Here is a 14162-nt window from a genome sequence, read left to right on the forward strand (position 1 = left end):
TCAGAGGGCTTGTAAGGGGAGTATTATTGTAAGCATGGAAACAGACACCCAGATGAACAGCTTGCCTATGGTCGCAGATCTCAAAGCCACGTAGACCCCTGTCTGCCCGTCAAGCCGAGCTGTGCCTCAGGTCCTGCCCTGCCACCCAGGAGTCCCTTGTAGACAGATTGTCAAGATTGATCATGCTAGTGATTAGTAGTTACCAATCTCTCCTCCCTGCCTGCCAACCTCAGCCACTCTCCTCCACCATCACTCTTGCCCTGGCCACTCCCCAGCCTGTGATCACACCCTCCTCTTCCTCCTCCAGCTGTATCACATCACAGTCACACCTGTGTGTCCCCCAAACTCTGACCACAGCCCTTCCCCCAGGCTGTGTAATCACAGTCATGCTGCCCAGCCAACCCCCAGCTGAGTTGACATTTTGTTTTGTTGCTTTGGAGTTCTGCAAATAGCAAGAGCTTCCAGTTTGCCTTTGCCCTAAAATGCACACCCCGGGGACCAGAGGGAAGCACAGCGACTGCGGCAAGCCGGGCTGTCAGGGGCCTACCCGCTACACCACCGCAGCCTATCCACCTGCTGAGCAGCTGCTGACTCGCCAGGCCTTACTTTTCTGCTCCACATTAGCAGGGGGGTGTTCGTCCGAATATAACAGTTCCTCCTCAAGGGTGAGAAATTAGATTGCTGAAAACCCCCACGGGGAGGAAGAATGTATACAGGGTCTGGGGACCTGTGGTGGTGAGTGGATCTACGAAAGCCCTGGGGCCAGATTGCCTTTCCCATCTTCTTAGTCCCAATCCAGAAGGGATGCATTCTCAGCACTGCCAACCCCTTTCCCTAATCTGAAGGAAGAGGGCATGTCTTATAATAATTATGAAAACAAGAATAATTCATAATAGCTGAAGTGCTAGGCCTTGGATGAGGCACCATCCTGATTATCTCCTCAATACTCACAAGGCTAGTACGATTCTATCCAACCATGTTGTTGAGCTCGTCCCTACAGACTATAATTATTATTATTTAAAAATATATATTTTTTGGCTGGGTATGGTGGCTCACGCCTGTAATCCTTGCACTTTGGGAGGCTGAGGCAGGTGGATCACCTGAGGTCAGGAGTTCAAAATCAGCCTGGCCAACATGGCGAAACCTGTCTCTACTAAAAATACAAAAAAAAAAAAAAAATTGGCCGGGCGTGATGGCAGGTGCCTGTAATCCCAGCTACTGGGGAGTATGAGGCAGGAGAATCACTTGAACTCGGGAGGCAGAGGTTGCAGTGAGCCAAGATGGTGCCTTGCACTCCAGCCTGGGCAACAGCGTGAGAGACTCCATCTCGGGAAAAAAAAAAAAAAAAAAAAATATATATATATATATATATATATATATATATATGTACACACACACACACACATATATATATATATTTATTTATTTAGAGACAGAGTCTCACTTCGTCACCCAGGCTGGAGTACAATGGCACAATCTCAGCTCACTGCAACCTCCGCCTCCTAGGCCCAAGCAATTCTCCTGCCTTAGCCTCCCGGGTAGCTGGGATTACAGACACCCAGCACCACGCCCAGCTACAGACTATAATTATATTTAATAACAATATTGCTAGTGCTCTGCAGTTTAGAAGGTGCTTTAGCAGACACTCTCACTTGCTACTAAGAGTAACCTCGCCTGGTAGACAGGACAAGCACATCTTCATTTGACAGAAGCTTTTACACAGAGCATGGGGCTTTCTGGCCTATCTCCCACCCCTAATGTCCCACACCAGTTCCTGATCTCCTGCCCCACCCCTCCTGCACCCTGCCCCTTCTCAGGTGACTCACTGTGTCAACATCCTTGAGGGAATGATTTCTGGTTCATGGCCCCAGAGCTAGAGCTTTGGAAGGATAAAGGGAAAAGCAGCCAGGGTCCCTGCCCTGAAGAGACAAGCATTCTAAGGCTGGGCGCGGTGGCTCATGTCTGTAATCTCAGCACTTTGGGAGGCCAAAGCAGACAGATCACTTGAGCCCAGGAGCTTGACACCAGCCTGGGCAATGTGGCGAAACTCCGCCTCTACAAAAAATACAAAAATTAGCCTCGCATGGTGGCATGTGCCTGTAGTCCCAGCTACTCAGGAGGCTGAGGTGGGAGAATCACCTGAGCCTGGGAGGTCAAGGCTGCAGTGAGCTGTGATCGTGCCACGGCACTCCAGTGTGGGTGACAGAGCGAGACCCTGTCTCAAAAAACACACACACAACAAGACACGAATTCTAATGAAAGAGAAAGGACAAACACAAATAAGGAACTGTATGACTAAGTGGGAGGGAAGGCCTGGCAGGGGCCACCTGGCCAAGTGTGGACCACAGGCTGCTGCGATTCTGTGGGAAGGGAACGGCATTGAGAGTTAAACCCTGGGTTCAAGTTCTGGCTTTGCTACCACCCATCATATGACCTTGGAGAATTCACTCTACCTCTCTGGACCTGTTAGTCCGTCTACAAAACAGATTTATCCCTCTCAGAGCAGAGGGCTGACAATTAAGGGATCTGTTTAATGGGAAACTTCAAACTGTCTCTTCGGTTTCATAAACTGTAAACCACAATACACATGCAAAGGACTGTGATTAGATTTCACCTCGTCAGATATATCAAGTGTTTACTGAGCAACGAACTGCCTGTAACACACACTTGAGGGATGGAGGATCATATAAAACACGGCCTCTGCCTTTAAGAAAATCACTATCTGCTGATGAGGCAAGACTGGCACAGCCAACATATAACGAACATATAGTGTGTGCAAAGACACTGCTGTGAGAGAAGAGGGAGAGGAGGCAGGCAGAGCAGCTTAGGAGAGCTAAGTGAAGGCTCACAGAGGAGACGCTTGGCCTGGCCCTTAGCAAGGGGGCCAACGCTTGCTGTGTGAGTGCGCTGGGGTGAGAGGGAGAAACAGGACCGACTGTCCTCGTCTCCAAGTGTGGCCTCCAAGCTGACTCTGTTCAGGGTCAGGGGCCAGTGGAGCTGGTTCAAATCCTGATCACAACCCCCTAATGCTAATTAATCTGGTTACCTAGAGGAACTAACTTGTCTGAGACTCTGTAAAATAAGAATAATTATTTGACTTTGTATGTTCATTGGGAGGATTAAATATGAGAATGCATGTGAACTGGTCCATATCAGGGATGTAATACATGCTACAAATTAATAATCCTTAACATCGAATAAGGTCTGACTGCCATGGTGGGATCAGATTTTGGAAGGTCAGAAACCCCAATAGAGAAATATAGACACAATGATTTGGGGATGATCGGCATAGAAGTGACAGCCAAAGCCATGAGAAAGAGCTTGGCCTCAGCAAGGTGGGGAGGGCTGCTGCCCACAAGCCCAGCTCTGGCCACCAGCATGCTCCCTCCCAACCTAAACCATCGGTGCCTGGGCTGCCCAGGCCCTGGCAAGCTTAGCCCAGGGCGTCACCACTCACCCGCTTTCCTGAAGAGCACAGGAGCAGAGGTGGAACAGCAGAAATGTGAGGAGGAGAAACTGAGGCAGGAATGAAACTGAAGGGATGGTCTTAAGAGGGGCAAACAAATACTGCTAGTAGGTCACAGCACAGGAGCCCAAAAGAGAAGTTTCAGGCAGAGGTGGGCAGGCGGGAAGCCTGCAGTAACATGAACTCTCAAAGTTGTGGGGAAGGGCAGCAGCAAAGCAGACAATGACCCGCTGAGAAGCTGACACGGAAGCAACAGAAGAGGAATCAGGAGGTTTAAGGGAACAATATGCAGCCCCGCCTAAAAAGCATGCATTCATTCATTCAGTCACTTCTGAATGAGCCTTTACAACATGCCAGGCACTGTCGGTCACCAGAGAGAAAGTTGTGCAGGAGAGAACAGGTCCCTGTCCTCATGAAATTGACATTTCATTCCAGCCAGGAAACCAAGCACACAAACAAGACCATTCCAGATCCATCCTGATCAGTAAGTACTGTCTCCTGGCCTCAGACCCCCTCCTGATGGCAGGTCTCCCTGGGTGTCACAGAGAAAGGCACCACCTGACAGGGAACAAAGCCACGGAGCTCAATCCCTCCACCCCTGGCCTAGAACTCCCGGGGTGGGGAGAAAGGCACGTTCTTAACAATTGCTAATCCCGAGCAGTTTGGGACTAAGGAGAGGGAAATAGAGCTGAAGCACACACAGATGTCCACGTCACCTCCATCCCCCCAGTCTTTCCCCCTACGAGCATGTGCATGTACACACGCGTGCACACTGCAACTCTCCCCTCTCCTTGGATTGTTATCCCATGACCTGGCAGGGAGCCTGGCCTGCTTGCAGTTAAAGAACCAGAGGCCATTTGGAACCTGATCAGTTTCTCCTCCTCCTAAACTGAGGAAAAGGTTTTCTTCAAAATGGGAGATGTTCTCTCCCCTTAGATCTGAGCAATGAGTCCTACTCAAACGCCAGAGGTCTGGTCTCCCAAAATACGGGTAGTAACATGTTTTTCCTGCACTGCTGTCTAGGAGGCCTCACATGTTGAAGAGAGCATGACCTCAGCCCTCCTATTTCCCAGATTCCTAAAGGAAAGCCGGGCCTTTCTGTTCTGTAACTCCAGGGCATTTTATGAAGGACTGAGCTGGCTGGGGAGCTGCAGCACAGCACACAAAGGGCCGGCTGGTGCTGAACTAAGAGCAGGGCCTCCCCATGACCACTGGCAGCCACGCCATTTACACAAGGAACCACGTGGCCTTTCCCTCAACTGTCGCCATCACACAAGGGCGTTCTGGCCCAGAGCTCTCAGATCCATGGCCAAGGTCTTCTGTCCAAGGTCTCAGGCAAAATCTGTTCTCGGCCAGGAGCAGTGGCTCACGCCTGCAATCCCAGCACGTTGGGAGGCCGAGGCGGGCAAATCACCTGAGGTCAGGAGTTCAAGACCATCCTGGCCAGCATGGTGAAACCCCGTCTCTACTAAAAATACCAAATTAGCCAGGCGTGGTGGCACGCATGTGTAATCCCAGCTACTCAGGAGGCTGAGGCAGAAGAATCGCTTGAACCCGGGAAGCAGGGGTTGCAGTGAGCCGAGATCATACCACTGCACTCCAGCCTGGGTGACAGAGCGAGACTCAAAAACAAACAAACAAAACAACAACAACATACAACAAATCTGTTCTCAGGTCAAGTAGGGTTTGCCTACCTCCTGCCCCTCAGCTTGCCCATGCCTGACCAGAACGGTCCCCACAGCCCTTCAGAAATGATCTGGTCCAACCCTCCCCTGGATTCCTGTTCTCTAAGGACTGTTCCCATCCTTCTACCCTCTGCTCTTCTAAGTGCTAGAAGGCTGCCAAGTTCCAGAGGGAAGAGCAACAATGGCCAGGATGTGTGGGCACCCCTACCCAGGACAAAGTGCCTAGAGGCCTCTGAAAGTCAGAAGTCGGTCCTCTTACCACGGCAGTTGGTCTGCAGAGTTCCAGAGAGGCCACACTGTTCCTGGAACACCCAAGTCCAGGCCTGAGGCCTGCTGCCTGTTTATAATTGATGTTCTAGGTTAATCCCCTGTCAATGACTTTCCAGAACTGTCCCCTCCTTTACCGCTCCCAGGAGAGAGAGGCTGCTTGGGAGCCAATCTCTGGCTTAGGGGTGGGCCTTGAGTAGACTGAGGGAAGGATAAAAAAACAAAACGCCAGGTCAGGGGTGAGCTGGAAGAGCGGCGGTCAAAAGCCACTGCTCACAAGTTCTGGTGGAAAGATGAAAGGGCAGTGGTATTTGAGTTTCACAAAGAAAGGAGGGCCAGGGCCAGGGCTGGGAAAGCCAGCCAGGAGAGAGACAGGGCATCTGGCCTAAGGAAAGGAGCAGAAGATTCAATGGGGAGAAGAAAAAAGGAGCAGTCTAATGTCTTCCTCCTTCCTGCCAAGACCTCACCATGCCTTGGGTTGTCCACCTTGGAACTGGTGACATCATGGGCTTGTCTCCCCACAGGGCCAGAAGACTGGATCCCTCACCAGGGCACATGTTACCTGGTGATTAGTGTGAGCTGGTGGCCCAGTACGATTTATCAGCAAGCAGATGTTCACATGCTTGAACATACTATGAAACCACCCGGCTCAGTTCATTTAACACAGTGTTATCCTAAAGGCCACTCTAGTCAGAAGCCAGAACAGAGTTCCCACCTACTGGGCACCACCCCACCATTGCAAGGAAGCAAAACACCAGGCTGAGCTCTGATGAGCTCTTTGGAGGAGGCACAGTCAGTAGCTCACTGTCAGATCTTTTGCTTGGCCTCCCGAACCCGAGACTAATTGGTCGGAGGTCTTGCATGGTTCGGCGCGCTCACTGTGTGACAGGAGCTGGCATCTGAAGACAGCGGGTGGGCTGAGCCTGCTACGGGAACGTAAGTGCGCCCTGATCCAAGCCAGGCAGAGGTCTGAACACCCCGTGTCCCCGAGAACACGTGTTAACTGAAAAGTCAGGGTGGAGGGATCCTGCACATTCCTTCAGGTCCAGGATCCTGACCAGCACTGGCACCTCTGTTTCTGCCTGTTCTCCATCTTTTCCCAAGATGACAACAAGCAGTTTTCTGCTTCCCTTCCAGCCCATGAAGGAAGGGGGCTACCCAGAAGGTGAGCTCAGAATGAGACTCAAACCAGGGGCCCTATCTGGGAATAAAGAGTAGAGGATCAGCTGGAACGCCAAAGTGGGAAATGGCGGAAAGTCCCTGTGTCCAGTGCTATAGCTGCTAGTTGTGACAATTCTTGTCTTTATCCTAGCACCCAGACAGGCACTGGGTGCCTCCTCCCCAGCTGGAGGCAGAGAGGTGCCACCAACTCCCATACTCGCCTTGAGATTTGCCATCTGGCTGGTGAGCTGCTGGAGCGGGGGGCGCCAGAGCTGGAAGAAGTATCTGCATGGAGCCCGCACTCAGCCTAAGCCTCATCCAGGAGTGCCATTCACAGTGACTTGCCCAAGGTCATACTCGTCATGGACCCCAGCCATCTCCACTCATGCTTCATTCCTCAGCACACAGAGATCATGCAGGACATGATCTTCGGAACAGGTGTCCCTACCGCTCCCCCCCAACAAAGAGAAGCTGCCTGAGAGTTAGGTCACAGCTTACTCAGCTCTGCCTGCAATGAGCATTTCACAGGCTGCTACTGGATTGGACCAAAAATGTCATCCCTCCACATGTCCTATTCGGTCCAGTGCAGCCTGCCTGAGTCTCCATCAGCACTGGAGAGCCAGAGCTGACAAGAAGACACAGTCCCTGCCCTCCAGGAGCTCACGTCAGGGAAGGCACTAGACACGTAAACAAAGAGGAGAAACCAAGTGTAGTGGGGGCCAAAGGAAGCAAACGCCAGTGCTGAACTAGTGGTGGGAGAGGGGACTCAGGTATCAGGAAACCATGGGAGTTGAGACTCACAGACAAGGTGAGTGACAGAGGACTGGTGGGAAGGGAAAAGGGAAGAGAGTGGTGTGGCCAGGACACAGGCCATTGTATGGTCACAAACCACGCAGTTTGGCACGGCTGGAACACCGGGTATGAGCAGAAGGGGATGCAGGGGCCTGACCACTCACTGCAGCAGAGCAACACAGCATGATCCATGCTGTCTTCAATTTACACAGAAAGCCCAGTGTCGAAAAATTCAACAATTAACCTTCTATGCAATTGTAAAATACCCTGAAACCAACAATTACTATGACTTTATAGTTGTTTTCTTCATCTGAGAAAAACACAAGCAGGGGGAGTAAGTGTCTAGCTTAAACAGTAGCAAGGTTATGCGCTGCTGCCCTGGCGAACGAGTCGCTCACATGCTCAACAACAGTTAGTCCTGGGTGACAAACAGAACCAGGCTTCCAGCTGGAGCTTCCAGGTGGAGAACGAGTTGATCCGTGCTCAGCTCTCGGTAGTGCTTGCCTCTGTCCCGTCCTTGTCTTGGCTCATGGGCCATCCTGCAGAAAGCTCCTTGTGCCATCGGGGCAGCTGGATGGACCCTTCTAATGGCCTTCGTCCCCCATTCTCCTCTGCTACCCCAAATCTAGCCACACATGCATTGATGTCGTATGACTTCTATGGAGCAAGGCAAGCAAGTAGAGTTTCTTTCATTTATTCGGAAAGCTTGTAAGGACTGTCCACTATGTAACAGAAAAGATGCTAGGTGCTATAGGGAAGCAGACAGAAGGTGATGGCCCCACACTTTAAGAACTCACCATAGGGCCGGTGGAAGCAAGATCTGCATGTGGCAAATTAGCATCCACCCCCAGAGTTAATTGCCAAAGAATAAGGCTGCAGGGCAGGGGTCACAGGGGCTAAGGTTTCTAGGCCTCTACTGTCCATGACCCCTAGAAAGATGCAACAAACCAACCACTTTGTGATACTGGCTCCAGGCCAGAGAGCAAAGGCTCTGGATTGATCCAACCCAACACTAGTGTTGACAGTCTCACAGTGTCCCAGAATGCCCCAGTGTCCTTCCTCCTCCACACAAGTCACATAAACCCACTGTTCTCCTCTCCCAGCACTGCAGTTTGAGCTCTGGGAACTGTGTTTAATTGCAACTCCAACAATTTCAGTCGCTCTTCAACTTGGGAATTTACGTAACCTTCTGAACTTTAGTTTCCTGATCTATAAAATGCAGAATGATCTGAGCCATCTTGTGGAGTTGCTATGAGAACCCAATGAGGTAACGTATTTTTTAAATACCTAAGAGAGTCTAGCACGTAGAGATGTCCAAAAAAATGACCCCAATGGTCAGCCCTTGTAATAACAGCCTTAGTCCTTCTCTCTTCCATCATGCCCTAGGGCCTCAAAATAAGAGACGTAGAGACCTAGACACAAGCCCAGGGAGGCTAAGAACAGAATGTCAGTCCCTTGTAGGATGGTGACTGGAAGGAGCTGCGAGCTGTGAATCAGACAGTCATGGCCCTATCTCTGCTACAGTTACCAGTGCTGTGCCAAGAGGCAAGTCACCCCGCCATCCTGGGCTTCCGTTTCTTCCCTCACTAGACAAGGGATAATAATTACCAGCCTTCTTCACAGGAGCAGCCTGGACAAAAAAAAAAAAAAAAAAAAAAACCCATAACCCAGGTGCAATGGCAGATGCCTGTAGTCCCAGCAACTCTGGATGCTGAGGCAGGAGTTCGAGGCTGCAGTGAGCTATGATCACACTTGTAAATAGCCACTGCACTACAGCCTGGGCAACACAGCCAGAGCTTGTCTCTTTAAAAAAGTAATAATAAATAAGACACATCCCTGTCTTTGGTTAAGAAGGAAGGCGTAAAGAGGAAGAGATTAAACAATATAAAGTTAAATTAATAGAAAGACAAGCATTGAAAAGAATACAAACTCAGGAACAAATTTAACAAAAGAAATGCAAACCTTAGGCTGGGCATGGTGGCTCACACCTGTAATCCCAGCACTTTGGGAGGCTGAGGCAGGCAGATCATGAGGTCAGGAGTTCGAGACAAGCCTGACCAATATGGTCTCTACTAAAAATACAAAAATTAGCCAGGCGTGGTGGCGCATGCGTGTAATCCCAGCTACTCGGGAGGCTGAGGCAGGAGAATCGCTTGAACCTGGGAGGCGGAGGTTGTGGTGAGCCGAGATCGTGCCATTGCACTCCAGCCTGGGCAACAGAGCGAGACAAGAAAAAAGAAAGAAAAGAAAAGAAAAGCAAACCTTATACACTGAAAATTATAAAAGACCCTCAAAAGAAATTAAAAACCTAAAGGAAAGGAAAGATACCACATGCTCATGGGTCACAGACTTCATGTTGCTAAGATGGGAATACTCCCCACACTGACCTACAATCCCCATTGCAATCCTAGATGTCCCAACAGTTTTGCCCACCACTGCCTTTGCACCATTGGTGCAAATGTCAACACACTGGAAAAGGCAAAGAACCTCTTAGTATTGTTGTGGAAATCTTTTTGACTCACAGACCCCCCTGGAACGGTCTTGAGGAGCTGCAGGGGCCTGGGGACCCTAGTTTGACAACCACCAGTCTAGGAAGACACTCTTTGCTGGCCTGGGAGAAGGTAATGCCAATTTTGGAATAAAACAAACAACCTTCTTCACCTTGGACACAAGAAGAGGCAGGGAGGTGAGCGGCCTGATTCCTGCACTGAGTAGGTGGGACGGCTGACCTCAGCGCTGTGTGACTGACAGCCATAAAGGGTGGAGTTCAGCTGAGCGGCCGCTTCTTGTGGGCACTTCCAAATCTAACAACCTGCTCTCCGCTGGTTTCCTCTCCACCCTTTCCATTCCTTTGACCTCAACACAAAATAGGCAGCTTTGATTCACGGGATCCTTTTCCTGCTTCCCCACTAGAGCGGGCCAAGAGGGAATGGGGATGGTTGGGGAAGGAGGGCAAGAAGCAGGAAGGGAAGAGGACGGCAAATACCATCAGCTCCTGCCTCTGCCCAGCTGCCCCCAGCCTCAGTTCACCCTGGGGTGGGGAGGGGTCTCCCAACAATTCCCACATTCCCTTCCTGCCAATTAGCCCCTAGTTCAACGTTAACGAAGGGCTTCCTCCTGCCACAGCTGAGGTCACTGGGTAGAGAAGGCTCCTTCTCTCATTACCACAGTTATAAGCCCCCACCCAGCAACCCACACGAGACCCCAGGTTGGCTCAAAGCCCAGTCCTCACAGGATATTCAGTAAAACAACGTGAAATCCGGGTGGGAACGAATTTCTCATTGGAGATGAGACTGTTAGAACCGCAGCAGCAGTAGTAAAGCCGCTTGGCCTGTGGCGCCAAAGGCAGAAAACAAAGTGCCATTCAGGCCCCGGGGACACACAATAGGCCCTTATGCTCTTTTCTGGTTCAGGCCCAGAGCTGCTAAGCAGAGCTAGAGGGCCCGATGGGTGGCCCCTGGGCAGGGCTGACTCTAGGATGCATGGGGCCCCAGACAAATACATTTTGGGGACCCATCTACGTAAAAACTTGAGTCATTCAAAATTAGTGCATCAGCACCATTCTGGCAGCCCAATCTCACATGATTCCCACTAAAGAAATACTGCAGGCTGGGTGCAGTGGCTCACGCTTGTAATCCCAGCACTTTGGGAGGCTGAGGTGGGCGGAACACGAGGTCAGAATTTTGAGACCAGCCTGACCAACATCTCTACTAAAAAAATACAAAAATTAGCCAGGCATGCCTGTAATTCCAGATACTCAGGAGGCTGAGGCAGGAGAATCTCTTGAACCCAGGAGGCAGAGGTTGCAGTGAGTCAAGGTTACGCCACTGCACTTCAGCCTAGGCGACAAGAGAGAGACTTTGTCTCAAAAAAAAAAAAAAAAAAAAAAGAGAAAGAAAGAAATACTGCAGCCATCTCCCGGAACTGGGCCCTAGGACAACTCCACAGAACAGCTATTGTCCCTGTGCAAGGTAGAGGGATGGAGAGTACCCCAAAGGATCCCAGGGTGGGTTTGCAACACCCGCGGCCAGAATGGTACTGGGAGCCCCAGCCGGCCCCAGGCACTGGAGGAGGACCTGGAAAATCTGGAAGAAGGTACCCCTCAGGCGTACAGTCTGAACAGGGGCCACATGTGCCCAGGCCTAAGGCTGGTACTGACCCTGAGGACACACAGCCACAAAGATGGGTCTGAAGGATTAAGAATGTTGCCCTCAAAAAAGAAATCTAGGAACTCACAGCCCAGGTATGTCTTGTTTCCTCCTCTCTGGGGTTATCAAGCTACCTGGGCAACCTAAACACTTCGGTAAGTCAGCAGGTCTTTCTCTTTCTCCCTACTGGATAAAACAGAGTGGTCTGTTTTGATTTTTACAACATATTCCTGCCCAATCTCTCTCTGTAAGGTCAACAGGTAAGAAGCTAGGAAAAAAGAAAGTCTTTGTAGCCGGGCGCAGTGGCTCACGCCTGTAATCCCAGCACTTTGGGAGGCCGAGGGGGGCAGATCACCTGAGGTCAGGAGTTCGAGACCAGCCTGGTCAATATGGTGAAACCCCGTCTCTACTAAAAATACAAAAGTTAGCTGGGCGTGGTGGCAGGCACCTGTAATGCCAGCTACTAGGGAGGCTGAGGCAGGAAATTGCTTGAACCCGGGAGGCGGAGTTTGCAGTGAGCCGAGATGGCGCCACTGCACTCCAGCCTGGGCAACAAGGGCGAAACTCTGTCTCAAAAAAAAAAAAAAAAGAAAGAAAGAAAGAAAGACTTTGCCAGGATCCCTTTGAGGGAAGGACTGAGTCTGGCCCATAGTAAATGCTCAAAAACTGTAAGTAAAGAACAAACATAGATAATCTACAAACTGATAATTCACTGCCAGGCAAAGAGGCATTTAATTCAACTCCAAACAGGCCCTGTCCCCTCGAGGCATGTCTGCCATCGCCTCCAATTACACTACCAGGGACTGTTTAGTAGTAGTGCCGGGCAGGTTGTGGTGGCTCATACCTGTAATCCTAGCACTCTGGGAGGCCAAAGTGGGAGGACGGCTTGAGTCCAGGAGTTCAAGACCAGCCTGGGCAACATAGCAAGACTCCTTGTCTAGAAAAAAAAAAATTAGCTGGGTGTGGTGGTGCGTGCCTATGATCCCAGCTACTCCAGAAGCTGAGGTGGGAAAGTCACTTGAGCCTGGGGGAGTTCAAGGCTGCAGTGAGCTATGATGGTGCCACTGCACTCTAGCCTGGGTGACAGAGCAAGACTCTGTCTTAAAAAAAAAAACAAAAACTAGGGTCAGCAGGGTCCTAGGGTGTGCCAATGGGGAGGGCTCACAAGGCAAACAGACAGCTCCAGCAACCAGGCTCCAGCCAGGGAGGGAGGGAGGGTGCTGCTGCCATAAGCTCCTCCCGCCCTCCACTCCATTTCACAGAGAGCACGGTGGAGTCTCTGAAACCTGCCTAAGGTTCCCCATGTTCTGCCAAGCTCCACAGCCAGGCACTGCCTGCTGCAGGAGGCAGATAACCACAGTGGGGGGGAGGCTTCCCCTGATGGGCCAGAAGGGTTAGGGCACTCTCATTACTCGCTGCCTGTGCAGCAATGATCACAGCTGTAATCGAACAGGGAATGGCCTTCTGCCAGTCCCCCCTGATGACAGGAGATGGCTGGGGCCTTCTCCCTGCTGTGTCTCCAGCATGAAGCATGAGGCCTAGAACACAGTCCTGCTCGGTAAACAGCTGTAGAGCAAAGGCAAGTCTCCCTAAGCCACACGACAGCCCCTGGAGCTGAGGGCCAGCTGCGGACCACTCCGTGCCCTGTGATCCCGCAGGGAGCAAGGGCTCCAGGGGTGATTCTGCTGCAACCATGGAGGGCTGTACCAGGGCCCTGCCCTCAGGGGGAGCTACCAGGGGAGGGACCACAGGCCTCAGAGGTGGCATGCCAGGTTCCAAGACTTCCTCGATTTATCCTAAAGTCTCACGCTAACGTAACAGAGAGGGCAGTCAGGCAAAAAATCCTGGTGCTGACAAGCACACGCTGTTGGGGGAAGCCTGGTCCCAATCCTCTGAGGCCCCAGATTTGGTTCTGTCTCCCTTCTTTCTTCATCCTTTACAGGCAATAGCCACTGCCTCTTTCGGCACTTTGAGCTCAGTACTAACTACCCCTCCCATAGTCTCAGTCTTTCCTACAACGCTCTTTACAGCCTCTACTCCCTCTGCTTTGGTCCTTCCTCCTTCTTACCCTCCAAAACAAACACACTAACTGTGTTTCTTTCAGCCACTTATTCTGCTGGAACTCGCCTATTGCTGGAGGGGATCAGCAGGAACAAATGTGCTCTGCGCAGGGGCCACGTCTCTTCCCCAGCTCTCACTCACCACACTTGGCCTAGCCCCTGTGGTCTTTCCTTTAGTGTAGGTCAGGCAGGCCCACAGCTGTAGACAGCAAGCCTGTCCTGCTCGTTGCCAAGCAGTTTTATTTTACTACTACTATTGTTTTGTAGAGATGAGTTCTTACTGTGTTGCCCAGGCTGGTCTTCACCTCCTGGGCGCAGGTGATCCTCCAACCTCAGCCTCCTACAGTGCTGGGATTACAGGCGTGAACCACCGTGCCCGACCTGCCAAGCAGTTTCATATGTGCAGTCTGTGCTCTGAACAGGGTTAAGGAGGACCTCACCATCTAAGCAGATCACTGGCTTATAGGCAGCAAGTTACTCACCTCAATTTCTGGGGGACCTGAGTTCCTAGGAGCTGCCAGTCCTGAGACCACAGCCCAGTCACCTTAGTCTCCCCAAAGGCTAACAGAGCAGTGAGATCCAA

General features: G+C 51.2%; 1 protein-coding gene across 6 annotated transcripts in view; it reads right to left on the bottom strand.

Annotated features, from left to right (window-relative positions):
- PC (pyruvate carboxylase) overlaps positions 1–14162 on the bottom strand; it is a 111669-nt gene that overhangs the window by 56419 nt on the left and 41088 nt on the right. Inside the window, exon 1 of one of the 6 annotated variants that reach the window (XM_063643364.1) lies at positions 12364–12382. The exons of the other annotated variants lie outside the window; for them this stretch is intronic. The gene's annotated coding sequence lies outside the window, so the exon portion shown is untranslated. Of the gene's footprint in view, positions 1–12363; positions 12383–14162 lie in introns of those variants that run through there. 6 annotated transcript variants of the gene reach the window in all.

The sequence above is a fragment of the Symphalangus syndactylus genome, chromosome 1 (genome assembly GCF_028878055.3).
Source record: "Symphalangus syndactylus isolate Jambi chromosome 1, NHGRI_mSymSyn1-v2.1_pri, whole genome shotgun sequence".
Lineage (NCBI taxonomy): Eukaryota > Metazoa > Chordata > Mammalia > Primates > Hylobatidae > Symphalangus > Symphalangus syndactylus.